Raw genomic sequence first — 12,398 nt, 5'->3', positions numbered from 1 at the left:
TCAATCTCATCTCGCCTCAGACACTCAATCAGCAACTGATGAGGCCTGATGGGACATGGCGGCTTTTAAAGCAGCCAACTTGGATGTCTTATTCAGTAATGTGCAAAGCACAGTACAGGAAAAAGGTTTTCAACGGTAAAAAAATGTAAATATGTTCTGGTCTAGGCTGTTGAAAATAAAATGTCACCTTTTTCAGTATGCTGATTGCACAGTTGTCCTTTAATAAAAAGTGACTGCTATATTCTGAATAGACTTTGTGAATATTTTCTGCCCCGGAAGAGTAGTTCATATATCCTTATGTTTCTAATACACCTAAACTTCTGAAAGCAATGAATTGTCTTGGACACTGTCCCTCCTGAGCTGCTGATGGGGATTTTATTGTCTGGCGGAGTTGTCATTTTCTTATTAACCGAGGCCTCAGTACAGGATCTGCTCCTCTTGCAATAAGAAAAAACTTCTGTAGTAAGGCCCGTCCTCAAGAAACCTGTCTTGACCCTTGTTTTATCAAACTAGATCAATATCACACTTGTCATTTTAGTGTCAGATTAAAGAGGTAAACATGTTTTTATTTGGCTTCAGTCTTTTGTAAACTCAACCTTTTTTTTTTTTTTAAATGTTTCAATCTGGTTTTAGTATTTAATCTGCCTTGCTAAAAATCCACAATAAAATCACCGTATCTGTTAAATCAGGGCCTCCCATTCATTTTACTGGGTCGCTCAGCTGCTTTTCACCCTGTGGACCACAATGTTATGTCTTGTGTTGATCAATACACTGGCATTCATGGCACGGTACTGAAGTGTCTCAGTTCCTGTCTGGCGAACACCACCTTCTCTGTAATGACTGATGACTTCTTGTCCTCCTGCGTGTCTTTCTCTTGTGGGGTTCCGCAGGGTTGTATTTTTTCTCTTTTTCTTTTATACAGCATATTGTTTGGTTTTTGCCAAACATAATCTGACTGTGGCTGTAGTTTCTTTGCTGAGCTGCATCGGGGGTGTAAAGCAATGGTTGTCCCAAAACTTCCTGCACTGAAACGAGGACAAAACAGAAAGTATTTTATGTAGGACCACAGGCCAATCTGGCATTTCGCTTTCTGGTTGAGGGACTTTATCTTCTCATTTTAAGCTCTTTGTGAAGGACTTTGGGGTTTTTATTTAACAGTGATGTTAGATTTGGTAAGCATAAGAGCTTTTTGAATAACCAGTAGGAATAAATTAGCCGTTTTCATTAATATATGGAATCCATGGCCTGTGGGCTAGCTCCAGGGCCTTATTGGCCTTCCTCCTACTGATCACTAACACCAGTCCCGGTTCCATCTGGCTCCAGTAACTCCGCGGTGTTGGTGGAGGTGCATTTTATGCTCAGGGTGTTCCCCTACTATGGCTTGCTGTCCCTTGAGTTGCCCTTGCTCCGTTCTAGTGGGTCGGCCCTCCCTCCCTTGCTCTTTGGGGATGTGTTCCCGCCTATGCCGGTCTCTTATGGGATTCCAAGTGTAAACATTTTGTATAAAAGTTGTAGCCAACACATTTTTGTTATTCATCTCACTTTTCTTATATTTGGCACAATACTCACATGTATTGAGGTTAAAAAAAAGCATTAAATCTAAATATTTAAATCTAAATGGTATGTATTATATCTAAATGTTCAATCCATATCTAAATATTTAAATCTAAACAAATCTAAATGTTTCGCACATATGCTAATTGGCCCTGCCCCTTGTAACCTCAACCAATGCACAAGTAGAGACACACATTTATCATTTAGATTTAATATTTAGATTTAATATTTAGGTATGATATATACATATATAACATTTAAATGAAATATTTAGATATCGATACATATAATTACATATACTATATACCAGTTAGATTTAAGTATTTAGATTTAATGCTTTTTTATTTACCTCTATATGTGGTTAAATATAGGAAAATGTGCTAAACATGAGAAAACTGAGATAAATAATGAAAATGTGTGGTCATTTAACATTATGATGTGGTGCTTTGAGACTTAATCCAAAAGATTGAGATGCATAATTTTTTTTCTTCTTTTTTTTCCTTAAACAGATCACTGAGAAAAACGTGCTGTGTACTTCTTCATTGTGGACCAGTAGTTTGTAGATAAAGGTTTGTAGCTACTGTTGTGGGAAAATTTACTGGTCATTAATAAAATCACAATTTACCAAATGAGTTGACAGTTCATCAAATTCTAAACATTAATGAGAAGGTGTGTGGGCCTAGAGGATGCGACGCTGAGAGCTCCACTTGTCATATGAATTGCACACTACTCTCTAAACCCGCGGCTGTGCTGAATACTGAGTGGTGTCAAATGTGTGCGTGTATTACCAATTGATTTGAGCTGATCTGTTTACCTTCTAATGAGAATATGTTGGAGATTTCCAGGAGGTTTAAGGCCATACAGGCAGGGAGGCTAAAAGTGAACAGAAAACATATTCATTCCAAACATAGAGAAATGATCATATTAACAAAATGTTTACTCAGCCCATCCTTATTTGATTATGAATGCAAATGGATCAGTGGAAATGAGGTGGCTAGAGGAGGTATTTTTATTCTGATTGAGCTGCTGTGCTTATTACTGCAGTTGCCTGGGCTCATGCACCAAATGGTGAAAATAATTACTGGCATGCTAAGTAAACGTTAATCGTATTATTCAAGACAGACGTATGCAGTCTCATGCGGTGACACATGAATAAAAATAAAATCCTCTGCGGTTACCATGGCTGAGGTGCCGTTGGAGTTGTGTGCTCAGCTGCCCCCAGGGCCACAGACGAACATGAGTTTGCCTAAAAAGTACTTTTTTTTTTTCCTCATCTGCTTGATGTATTCTTGATTTTCTCTTTGAATTAATTAAGGAAAATTTCTTCGATTCATTGCAAAGTTAAGACATTGGTACAAATAATTACTAAGTAATTATTACCCAGTTGGAAACTTAATGTTAAATCCAAAAGTACAACTGATTATTTCAAGGGATCCAAGTACCTGACATGGCAAAAAGTTTCGTTTTTATTTCACTTAGGAGGAAAGATTGGATCCTGGGTAGTTGACAGAAGCACAAAGCACCACAAGTTGTACAACTCTGACAGCCAACAGAAGCTCATTAAAATGCTAATCCACTTTGAAGTGTGCATTTTCTGCCACTGCTCCCCCGTTTGAGAGCCTAATGTTCTGATATTTAATTTATATTCCTAAATTCAAAATAACTGCTTCTCCTATAGAGATTATAATCTCCAATGATCATTCAAGGTTGAGACTATAAAGCCTGATAATGCTGCAATACCTCCAAGACTAGAACGTGCACAATAAAAATGCTTTAGTCTAATAATTGGCCGCTGCCCATTCTATACCAGGCCACTAGAAATGCCTCCATATCAGGCACCAGTCTGAGTGTGAGCAGCTTGCTGGAGAGGGCATGCTGATGGCTCTTGGTTATTTCAGATACAGCACATACTGATGTGGCCAGATTTGATGACACCCTTGCAGCTCAGTGCAAGAGTGCTCAACTCCAAGGTCAGGGCATATACCTGTCTGCTTACTGATATGTCAACTTTCACACACCAGTGGGCTTTATGGAAGAAGAGCCAGAAGAATTCAACTATTTATATAGAAAAATATATTTCTTTATGACAAAACTAGTTTTTTGGTGACATAAGGTCTACAATGAGCTTTTATATAAAAAAAAATAAAATGATGCCTATTGTAGACATGGAGGGGAAATGGTTTGTTTCCAGGGGGCTTCGCTAGATTTTAGTCAGGACACTAAATGAATGAATATGCTCAAAAACAATTAAAGGGGACCTATTATGGCATCTAATACCCAGGGCCGGATTTAGCGAAGCCCACTAAGGTGGGCAGACTTAAATGTAGGGTGGGCCATGCCCGTGTCGCTGTATTTGATATTAATTCAGTCATTGGCCTTTATTTAACCAGGCATGTCATTAAAAACATTCTTATTTACAATAAGAACTGGCAAGAGACAAGGAAGTGGGCTAGGGAGTAAAATACAGAAAAAAACAAAACACAAAAATTGTAGCTCTGCAAAGGTAGAAAACCATTAGGTAGCATTTTTGGCAAAGCGGCGAAGCCGTAGGGTACGGCATAGCCTACGGCTTAGGGTACGCGGCGACGTGCACCATTCTGCGTTGGTGTAACGCGGAACCATAAATCAGCCTTCAGTGTGTGCTGTTCTGAACACCGCGTCTTTCCGCCGAGACACAACTTTTGCGGTATGCGTTCATTGTTGTGTCTAAAAATGATGCGCAGTGCCCACCCAATCAGAAACGGTACAGATATTCTGTGATATTTTTTTATATTAATGAAAAAATAAAATTATAAAAAAATAAAGGATCCCCATAACTTTGAATGGGTGGGCAGGATGCACGTTTGGGTGGGCACAGCCCACCCCTGCCCCCCCTAAAACCGGCCTCGCTAATACCTATTTTAAACAGGCCTTGAATGTCTTGAAAACAAGCTTTTGATTGTTTTTGCTGAATAAATTAGAAATTCAGCCTCTGAGCCATGTCTTTATCTTCCCATTCTCTAACCTCATTATCTATGCTGGATTCTGAGTGGGCGGGGCTATGATAATGAGGCTCTGTGCTGATTGGCTGCCTGAATGACGCGATACACCACTACGAAAAAATGGCGGAAACTCCGGCCAGAGTTAGTTGTGGGTGTGGTTTCACGCATCGGAGGCCAACCTATGTAAATCACATTTTGGTTATGTAACGATAGGGAGCAGAATCTGAACGGCTCATAGAAGCCACATCACACTGGACGGCTCATCCGGGCGGCTGTACAGACACTGCAGAATTTGGTTGCTTTCCTCCTTCTCTGAGTTGGCAGGCTGAGGGGAGACCACTTTATATATGTTAAAGCAAGAAAAAATGTGTTTTTCATAATAGGTCCCCTTTAAGTCTCCCGACTCGAGTTTTCCTGGAGAGAAACGTATTGCTAAAAAGCTCAGCTTCAGCTGCAATTCATGTCTCCTCCAACAGGATAATGACACAAAACACGCACTTAAAAGCAGCTTAAAAGCAGCATGGCCCTGATCTTAATCCCATTGAGCATCTAAGGAAAGGTCTGACATTGCAGTGTGAGAAAGCACCCTCCAAACCTGAGACGGCTGGAGCTCGAGCAGTTTAGTGAAAAATAATGGACCAAAATACCTGTTGGGAGATGCAAAGGTCACAAAGTTGTCCTAAGACGAGAACAGATATTTTTAAAGAATTCTAACAAGTAAATGTGTTTTTGATCCACTTCAAATGTTGAATACTGTATCTTTGTGATCTATTTTTGCCAAGTATATGGGAAAAGTGTTGGTTGTCACTGATTGCTATATTGATATGCTCGTTTGTTTGTTTTTAAATAAGGTGTTTATTGGTTTGGCATTTTCTGGCCTAACACAAAGACAAAGACTGACACAAGTTCAGACTGAGGAACTAAAGCGCGTTGTATGCATGCCTTTGACTTTCCATCCCCCTGTGGATGTGTTAATCTTCCCTTTTAGATGCAATTTTGATATTCATGAGATCAGAGGCTGCAAGAGCAAAGGATATTGTCAGTGTTTACAATTTTAAATCTTTACTCTTCTTCTGGCACAGCTCAATGTTGTAGAAACAACAGTTTCAACTAGATAGTATATGCATCTCGGGTTTCCTACCTACCAGGTCTGCTTGCTGTTGGGAAATGGGGAAATATTTCACTCATTCCTTTTCCATACCTGCTTTAGTCCTATCACAGGGCTCTTGATTGGAAAATGTCACTTAAAAAGATCATGGGCCTATGCTGTAAGTGTAAAATCACCAAGAACTCTTGTTGTCAGTAATGTCATAAAGATGTGTCTTTAACTGATCTGCTGGTTCTTTGTTGTATTGCCTGAGAGCCTGAGTGTGGTGAAGCTCATGGTTCTGACGTCTACAGTAGACAACATGGGTAGGAAGATCACATGGACCGCTGCTGCTGAGATAAATAGGAATAAGCAGAGCGTGCTCCCCAGAGAAGAGAGTCTCATTCTCTCCTTGATCCAAAAGGTATTTGCTTATGTGTGTGAGAACGGGCAGATGCAAGATATTTGCCTAAATCCAATTTAAACTTGCCCTTATTCTCAGTTCCGGAGGGCTCTTGACTGAATAGTGGTCCTTCAGAAACAGGTAGCGGGTTAAAGGTTCTCTTTTTTTTTACCCATAAAATGGCCTGCTATTCTTTTTGGAGAGCCATTAGGTGGACTAGACGACTGCCACCCGTTGACCAAAAAAGGGATAGGAAATTGGACAAGGTCACATGAAAATGGAGCACCAGGTAGAATGGAAAGCTGGGATTGTACTTTTGTCTTTGAGTTGAGACAAACACTGCTGAATCTAGTCCAGGGAGCTTCAGAAAGGCTTTGGTATCGTGACATAGAAAGGAAAAAAAAGTGTTTTCCTCAAAAGTGATGCAGAAAATTGTCCCGACAGTCAAAATGTTCAACTTGCAAACGACTCATTGTTACAATATTTGTCACAATCAAATAGAAGAATCTTCTGTTGCTTCTGAAAAACATAGCAGGTTGAAATGTTCCTGGTATTTGTCCTGCTTCCTCTTTGAATTTGCATATAGATCATGTTTTCTGTCTTCACACACATTTTATGAAACCATAATGCAAGTTTGTCTTAATTTTCTCAGTAGTCTCTATGTTTCACTTCAAGATGCACTGAAAAACAACTTTGATTCCATTGAAATGAATAGTTGTCAGTCCTATTGTTTGTTTGTTTATTTCTGTATTGCCGTCCTCAGCTAAATGTGAGACTGAGGATAAGTCTGCTTTGTACAAACCCAAAGAATGAAAGCAATTTTATAGCATAAATACATATATTTTATTTGTTATAATCTCATCTCAAAACATCACATAGGAGCTTACTTTCGTTGATTTTTTTTTCCTTTTTAAAGAGAAGGAATATACATTCTGAGTGGTGCTGGTGGAATATTTCTCATAGACTCATTACATTGAAAGAGGGGAAAAGAGAAATATAAAAGGAACAACATCAAAGGTTTAGCATTCCACTGAAATTATTATTCCAGAATGGTTACCAAAAAACTTTGAAGTTTAATGTTTGCTCTTTTGTAAACCTCACAAAAGAACTGACAACCCGGGCCTTAAGATTCGCCGCTCTTCATTTGGTATGTACAGGTATGGGTGACCTTGTCAAGGTTTTGTTTAATTGGATGACCCATTGCTTTGAATAGAGGCTAGCTCGTCTGTGAATACTGAAGAGGGGAATCATCTCTGAGTTCATGTAAGTGTCAATATAATAAATAATCAGAAAGCCAGTGGAAAGACAATATCGCTCTGTCAGAGTCCATGACCGCATTGCAAACTTGAATGTGTGTATCTGCTTTCTTCCCTCTGGAGAAACACAATGTCTTCAGAAATAAAGTCAAAACAAACATCATGAACTGCAATTTGTTGCCATGCTGGCGCTTTATAGAGTCCCGTAGTTGCATTCTTTACCATCGCTCCCCCCTGCTTCTCCGGCCACTTTCACACTACTCCTCAGACTTCTCCAGGCTCTTAGAGAGACGGGTTTTTTTTAATGGTCCCTGAGGAGTAGGATGCGGACAGGCTTTTTATTTATGTAACTGGGTTCTCCTCGTGCTGCTTCTGTGACTCCTTTCCCCTCCTTTCTTCCCTTCCTCTAACACACTATGGTCTTGCTTTAATTGTTAATAAACATGATGGTGGAGTTCCCTTAAGGATAGAGTGTGTGACCTCTGCAGTGCCTGTTTGTGTACGTTAGCACGCGCCTCAAGGACACCGCTGCTGCAAAAAGACTCTGCGTTAGTTCAGATCAACTCCCTCTCCCCCCCTTGTGCTTCTTTCCTCATCTTTGTGCACCCTCTGAGTCTATTTTTAGGACTCCTCGGTGTGGAGATGCACTTTTAGCATTTCTCTCTTTTTTCCCCTTTTTACTTTGTTATTCTATGTTACCTCAAAATCTCTCGTCGGTGCTGCACATAATCGTTTTATGTGCAGTGGGAGTACAAGTGGAACTCATGCATTCAAATATGTTTGAATTAATTCAGAATCTATTTCAGAAAACAACAACTAAAGGGAAAAAACGTTTTTTTTTTCCCTCTCTCTTTTCTCTGCCCAAGATACAGATTATGCAGTGTCTTCATGTTGAGTATGCTGGGCTGAGCAAAGCCCTTGAGGGGAGGCCATTGCCTCAGGCCTCGCTACAATACAATATGTCCCAGTCGTCCAGCTCGGGAGGCTCAGGGTTGTGCACCGTCTTGACAAAACAATTTCTTACATTTTTCTATTCATTTATCTTTTTGTTTCTTCATAATGCAACCTTTCTGAGAGACTTTTTGTCTAATAAGTCAATATGAAAAGTAATTGGCTTGTATACGTCCTTCCATGCCAGCGGAGCCCTGTCTTGTTTCTGGATTTAGATGAAAAAGGGGGAGTCTGGGAGGATGACTGCTCTCTCTTAAGCATTGACACAGTGCTACGCAGACGGCTTTACACATTTCCAGCTGGAGATGATGTTTTGACATCTATTTACAGACCACTGAAAGAACCTTTAAGCTGTAAAAGCTGTTCAGTCAGTCTCGTGAATGCAAAACTAAGAAATGGGGAGGGGGTGGAGACCCAGAACTCCGCAAATCAGCCTTGACTAAAATGTTGGGTAAATACAAACGACATGGCATGATTGTAAAACGAAAATATACATAGACACAAAAGGCATACAAGGGTTAGCTTGTATGTACCTGAAAAACTCAAAAATACTGTACACATCAAGAGAAATAAAAAACAAACGCGTGTAAACAGGGGTCTAAAAACTGAATTGATTAAACTGCAAGAGGGTGTGGAAATAAGATTTAAATTCAGAAAAGCCTCATTCACAGTTACGGCGGGGTAAAGTGAAGTGGACTTGGGCGTTGTTGGTGTATGAGGGTGAATTTCAGTGATTAATTACAAATCTGTGTTGGGAGAGATGACACTGGCGCTTTTGTCTGGTGTAGTGTAATGATAATTGCCAGATGAAAGCAAACAGATTTCTACAGTCACTGATGCTAAGGCCCCGTTTACACGTAGCAAAAACTGTGGTATTTTCATGCGTTTTGGCCGTTCGTTTACACGAAAACTAAGCTCAAAGTCACCAAAAACGATAATTTCTGAAAACTCCGGCCAAAGTGGAGATTTTCAAAAGCTCCGTCTTCACGTTTGCTTGTAAACAGAGGGAAACGGACATTTAGGCTTCAGAACGTCACATTATGCGACAGAAACGTCACCAGCGTCATGTGTGCGACCTGTGTTTACAATTTGTTTGGCCACCGTCAATATTTTCTTGTATTTTACTTGTTTTATATTCTAACGTCACACTTAAAAGTAACTCCACTTCTCTGTCACTCCAAACGAAAGACTCTCGTTCATCTTGGAAGTAACTGGAAGTTACACGTGTCATTTGTTGACGTTTTTTTCCAGGATTCCGATTGGCTAGCATGACTTTATGCTTCTCGTTACACTGCCCCCTGTAGGTTTGGCTGCTCATAGCACCTTAACAGCTATTTATGCAGGTTCGTGTAAATGATGGTATTTTAAAAAAAATAAAGGGGGAAATATCCGTTTTTGTAAATACCCGGCTATGTGTAAACGTGGCCTAAATGTCATGTTCAGGACCTGGCAGTCATTAACTCCTCGGTTTGTTTTGGTTTTTTTTTGAAAAAAAACACAGAATAAAGCAGCAAAATAACCATTGTCCAAGGGGGGTGATTCTTTATTCTGTATTACTCGAAAATCCAAGTAGAAGAGGACAATAAAACAGCATTTGTATGTCTTCCTCCGTGCTGTACGCTCTTCGGTCAAAGGAGTGTCATCTTCAAAGGGCTGTGCTGTCTTCATGGAAACACGTCAACTTCAAGAGTTTAATTCAGCTAGTAACCCAAAGCTATCATTTCAAATCGTTACAACTCATTGTACCTTCTATTTAACTAAGAAAAAAATTGAGGATATAGCGGGAGAAGCCAAGGGAAGCTTTATGACGATCATTAATAAAAGAACATGGAGGTAATGTGCAGCATTACTCTGAAGAGCTATAATTAAACAAGAACATCCCCTGCCAACTGTGTGTTTTAGGAGAAGCTGCCGGCGATGCATGCATGTCTGTAGTCAAAGAGATAACGCTGCTGTGTTTTGGGAATGTCTCCTCAGGCTAGTGGTAGCCTAAACTAACTCCCACTGTTTTTGGTCTAATTGAAGTTTTGATTTGGCCATGCAGCAACCTGTGTTTCCTGACCGCCGTTTGAAGTTTTTTTTGGGTGCGGTAGCCATTGGGGAGAATTTAATGGTCTGTGTGTCAGGGCAGTATTTGGACTGCTTATTCCATCAGCCGCTACACCACTGAACCACACAGCAAACATAATGAGAACAGATAAGTTGGTGGAAAATGTCACATTTGAACCTGCAGACATGTCTGCTGGGGGCTTAACGGCCAAAAGCAAGGTGGTGGGACAGCTTGATATAAGGTCTTACGCGCTTGCTTTAAAGTCAGGTGGAGAGATGCTTAGGTCAACATCTAAATCCCCTCTTTTATGCCCGTGGTTCTGGAATCAACAACAACCCCTTAAGACCGGAGCTTAGGCAGCTTTAAAGACACAGGACCTGCTATTTTCCCATAATACATCCAGCGTTATGATAAATAAGACCAACAGCTCTGTCTGCTTCAATAATTGAGGCTTTTGTAAAAAAAAAAAAATATATATATATACATATATATATATAATACACACACATATATCTACACTGTACAGATTGAAATAGAAGATACAGTGTATAAAATATATATAAATACACATGAGGACATCAAGGGGCCTTGAGGTGCAAGTCTTTGTGTCAACGCTAGAACGTAAGCTTCTATTCATGTTCACTTTACTGAAATGCAGCCACTGTTGCCATACATGCTAATGATGATGCTTTTATTTAAAAAGCTGTTTTTGGTAATGTTTACTCCTCTCCCCTAAAGAAATGCTCAGAATGTTTTCTTATGTTCAAATAACAAAACTCTGCCAAATCATATTGGCATATGTTATAATAGTAATTTTATTATTTTAACTTTGTTTGTGAAAAGTCACATTTTTTAAGTCATTTTGGCATTGCAGGCACCTCTAAATGCTCAGTGCTTAAGGGCTTTGCTTGTTATTGGCCAGGAAAGGAAGCCAGTGAAATATGCAAATTGAAGTGTATGGGAATTAAAGAAAGAAATAAAAAGGTTATTAGTCATGAGACTTGAGAATGTGCCATGGATGCTAAAACAAACTGTGGACAGGTTTGACTATAACTTCACAAGTTAATTAATTTAAGGGAAAATCGTTTTTCTCAGTTTTTTCAACAGTTTGAAGTGCATTTTATGCTTGTCGTCTATTTACATGTTAGAATTAAAAGTTACTGAAACATGTCTTGTTTTCTTTTTAAACTGATAAATTAACTGGGAAATGGAATAATCATTAAGGAAAAAGCAAGGAGAATACCTGAACAGCTTAACGAATGTGGCTTTTAATTCTTCAGCAAACACTAAATGGTACACACACATATCTGTGTGTGGTGTGTTTGTGTAAAACAAAAGTATTTAGGTGAATAAGGACACAGTCTCAAGACGATTTTTTTCTGGGTTTTTTTTCCATTGATTTTTTATCAGTCAGTAATGAAAAACCACATCAAACCCATCAATATTTTTTCTCAAAACTGTCTCCACAAATCAAAGTGTCCCTATGATCGTACCAGGGACTTCCAACAAAATTACAACACTGTTCTCTTCCACCGTCGGGGTCTTCCTGCTACAACCAAAACAATCTCAGGCGTACAAAACCTTGAACCAACAAATCTTGGCATTTGCTAAACATATAGGTTAAAAAATGAATCCTAATTGGATTGAAATACCAGACTATACAAACCCAATTGCAACTGTATAAAGCAAACTGACTCAGGAATTGGTTGAATAATATTTAGTAATGTTATAAGGTTTATCAACTTTAATGTTGAAAAATACAGAATCTAGTAACCTACACAGGCTACACATTTTACCTGAACATTTTTCGAGGGTAAAGTCTGAGCAGTGAAGGCTTTATAACTCGGGACACTTGAACGCTCATACCGTCGGCATGGCCGTAAATCTCACAGTAACTAGGAACGTGATTCGTGTGTGTGAGTGTTTATGTGTTTTGATGAACTCACCCTAAAGGCACCAGTAACTGACTTTGCAGATGTGAAACCAGAATAATCAATAAAAGCTATCTCTTCAGCAATGTCTTTTCTGTTTTGTTCTCATTCTCTTTTGTGCACATACAAGCTGGCAAAATATTACCAGGCTCACGCGCGCGACGTGCATTAATATTCTTTCAAAT

Source organism: Cololabis saira, chromosome 4 (assembly GCF_033807715.1).
Source record: "Cololabis saira isolate AMF1-May2022 chromosome 4, fColSai1.1, whole genome shotgun sequence".
Lineage (NCBI taxonomy): Eukaryota > Metazoa > Chordata > Actinopteri > Beloniformes > Belonidae > Cololabis > Cololabis saira.
Note: the sequence above shows the minus strand (reverse complement) of the source record.